This window comes from Solanum tuberosum, unplaced genomic scaffold, assembly GCF_000226075.1.
Source record: "Solanum tuberosum cultivar DM 1-3 516 R44 unplaced genomic scaffold, SolTub_3.0 scf00086, whole genome shotgun sequence".
NCBI lineage: Eukaryota > Viridiplantae > Streptophyta > Magnoliopsida > Solanales > Solanaceae > Solanum > Solanum tuberosum.
Genome location: NW_006239010.1, coordinates 868940 through 872690, shown reverse-complemented (window position 1 = coordinate 872690; position 3751 = coordinate 868940).

Below are 3751 nucleotides of genomic sequence, written 5' to 3'. Positions count from 1 at the left end.
TCATAGACAGTCAGACAGTCAGTCAGTCAGTAGTTTTGAGTCTCTCATCCATGTATATGTATGTATATGTAAATATTCTATTTTAAGACTCGAGTTGCCCTTTGGGCCATATTTTTATCAGTTAAGTTATTTATGTCTTTGCATGGCATTGAGTTATTCTGTTGAGTCAGGTTTCCGTTGAGTTAAGAAAGCCAGGCCAAGGGTTCGCTTGGGGCCAACAATGGTCTCCGAGTGCCGGTCCCGCCCAGGGTGTAGGCTCGGGGCGTGACACTTTATCAGTTAAGTTGTTTTTATGTCTTTGCATGGCATGGAGTTATTCTATTGAGTTAGGTTTCCGCTGAGTTAAGAAAGCCAGGCCAAGGGTTCGCTTGGGGCCAACAATGGTCTCCGAGTGCCGGTCCCGCCCAGGGTGTAGGCTCGGGGCGTGACACTTTATCAGTTAAGTTGTTTTTATGTCTTTGCATGGCATGGAGTTATTCTATTGAGTTAGGTTTCCGCTGAGTTAAGAAAGCCAGGCCAAGGGTTCGCTTGGGGCCAACAATGGTCTCCGAGTGCCGGTCCCGCCCAGGGTGTAGGCTCGGGGCGTGACACTTTATCAGTTAAGTTGTTTTTATGTCTTTGCATGGCATGGAGTTATTCTATTGAGTTAGGTTTCCGCTGAGTTAAGAAAGCCAGGCCAAGGGTTCGCTTGGGGCCAACAATGGTCTCCGAGTGCCGGTCCCGCCCAGGGTGTAGGCTCGGGGCGTGACACTTTATCAGTTAAGTTGTTTTTATGTCTTTGCATGGCATGGAGTTATTCTATTGAGTTAGGTTTCCGCTGAGTTAAGAAAGCCAGGCCAAGGGTTCGCTTGGGGCCAGCAATGGTCTCCGGGTGCCGATCCCGCCCAGGGTATAGGCTCGGGGCGTGACAATTTGATTTGATTCCTTGAGTTCAGATTGATTTGAATGAATCAATCTTTGGTTAGATTGATTTGAGTGAATCAATCTTCTTCTTAATTGATTGCTGCTGATTTGATTCTTGAAGCATCAATCTGTAGGATTTTGTGTATCTAACACAGATACACTAGTCTTGATTTTCCTGCGACACAAGGTAGTTTGTCATTATACAAAACATTATAAGTTAACAATCTCCCCCTTTTTGATAATGACAAATTTAACTATACGATTTAGTTTAACTTCCCTGTTTATCAATTTTTTGACTCCCCCTTTCTGTATGCTTCCAGCTTTTTGTATGCTTTCCAGTATAGTTATCTGAATTCTTCCCCTTTGACATAATAAAAAAGGAAAACAAATAGACAAGAACAACTAGACAAGTAGTAGAGTAAAGAATTTATTGTTGAGCACGGTAATTTCAAGATTTTCATAATAAACAAACTCAAGCAAGAAATCACCATTTCAACATGTTCACGAATAAAAAGATGCCCTGGAATGATGCAGAGTATATTTGGATAAACTAATAGCACTGTACAATCACATAATATTGGAACACCTTCAAAAGATAAGTTGTAGTCCAATGATTGATGTATCACCCAAAGAAGCTGAGTACCATAACTTCCAACTGCAAGATATTTAGATTTAGTAGTTGAAGAGCTATTGAGGTCTGCTTCTTACTATGCTAGGAAATAAGAAATTTTCCCAAGAATTGACACATTCCACTAGTGCTTTTTCTATATTTTTGTCACCTGCAAAGTCAGCATCTAAAAATTCAGATTAATCAAAATTTTCAAAGAAAGGATACCATGGTCCCATTTCGGATGTTCCAATAAGATATCAGATTGATTCGTTTTACTGCAGTGAGATGCGATTCTTTTAGGGCAGATTGAAACCTTTGCAAATGCTGAACATGATGTATAATCGACTTGCAGTGAGATATAGTAAAAATCTAGTCATTCCACGATATAGTTTTTCATCAACCGCATTTCCTTGATTGATGAAAATTCCATTTTCAAATTTCTTTATTTGTAAGCTGGTCTTTCTCGAATTGATCAAGTTCTTCTTTCATAGCTTGTATCCATGACTCATCTGTTTATTCGTTTGAATTCTATTTGAGATACAAAAGCTTCTGGTTCTTGCTTTCGTAGTGAAGATCTAGTCTGAATTTTATCATCTGGTTTTCCCAAGATAAAATTTTCAAGGTAGCTTGCATTGTATCTCCATTCCCTAGGGATAGTGGTTTTGTCAGCTGGGGTAGTCGACTCCACCTCTGCAGGAGCTGACTCTTCGGCAACAGATTCGATTGCTTCTGCCCAAAAATGATGAGGGAGATTTTGATCCAACAACATTGTTCTTGCTGTATATTGTAAGGAAGGATTTTTTCTTTCCACCTCTCTATTTCGTTGAGGTGATCTGGGTGAAGAAGTTTTTTGAGAGAAGCCGTTTTGAGCACAAAAATCTTCAAATGCCTTATTTTCAAATTCGCCATCATGATCACAAGTTGACACGCATCATAGATATGATCCTTTTCAAAGTTCAATTTTGATAGTCTGATAATTGTTCTAATCTAGATAACTTCTCAAGAGTATGCAAGCTTGTGTGTCCAAGATTTTGGTGTCACAACCAAGGATCATTAGAAGCTGCAATAAGACAAGTAAGATTAGATAGATCGACAACAGTTAAGACATATATTATCAATTTGATCTCCTCTGATGAAAAAATTTCTTTCTAGATGTTTGATTGTTTAACTTGTTGTATTGAGGGAAACTTGAAACCAAGTGTCACATAGTTGACTAATGCTGAGGAGATTGTGCTTAAGTCCTTCAACAGGATATACTTCTACTAGATCACATGATAAGCTGAGGGTGATAGTTCCAACTCCAATTCCTTCTCATTTTGCGTTATTTCCAAATCTTACAAATCCTCAAGCAATGTTTTTAATAGTTTGAAATTTTCTCTCTTTCCACACATATGTCTGGAGCATCCACTGTCAATTACCCACATTTCTTTCTTGTAGGTTTTTCTAGTTTGCTCCTACAAAACAAGTAGATTAATTTATTTTTGGTACCCAAGTATTTTTGGGTCTTTGAGGGTTAGGATTATGTCACTCCCCGAGCCTACACCCTGGGCGGGATCGACACTCGAAGACCATAGCTGGCCCCAAGCGAACCCTTGGCCTGGCTTACTTAACTCAGCGGAAAACTTAACTCAACAGAATAACTCCATGCAATGAAAGGTCATAAAACAACCCAACTGATAAAATCTTGGTAAAAAAGGCAACTCGAGTCTCAAAATATAATATATATATATATATACATAGATGAGAGACTCAACACTAACTGACTGACTGACTGTCTATGAAGCCTCTATAACACTGAGATGGATGTTGGGACAGACCCCACAACATCCTAATGAAACAAAAACTAAGAGAACAAAATAACCAAGTCCTCCAAAATGCAAAGAGGCTCACCACGGACTCGGGAGTGCTCAGCTGGATCAATGACCTGCTGAATGCTGATCCTGGGTACCTGCGTCTGCATCATCATAAGATGCAGTCCAATTGACATCAGTACAGTAAATGTACGAGTATGCGAGATGGAAAGCTAAACCACAACTTAAGCTTGGAGAGAGTACAAGAGAACACTTACCTTGGCTCTGTTCAACTCATGAATAACTGAACTCGAATGTAAAGCAATAAGACACATGCAATACATATATATATATATATATATATATATATATAGAGAGAGAGAGAGAGAGAGCTTGTAAAACAGTGTAAACAACTTAGTTTGTTAATGATTAAAGCAATAACAAACTC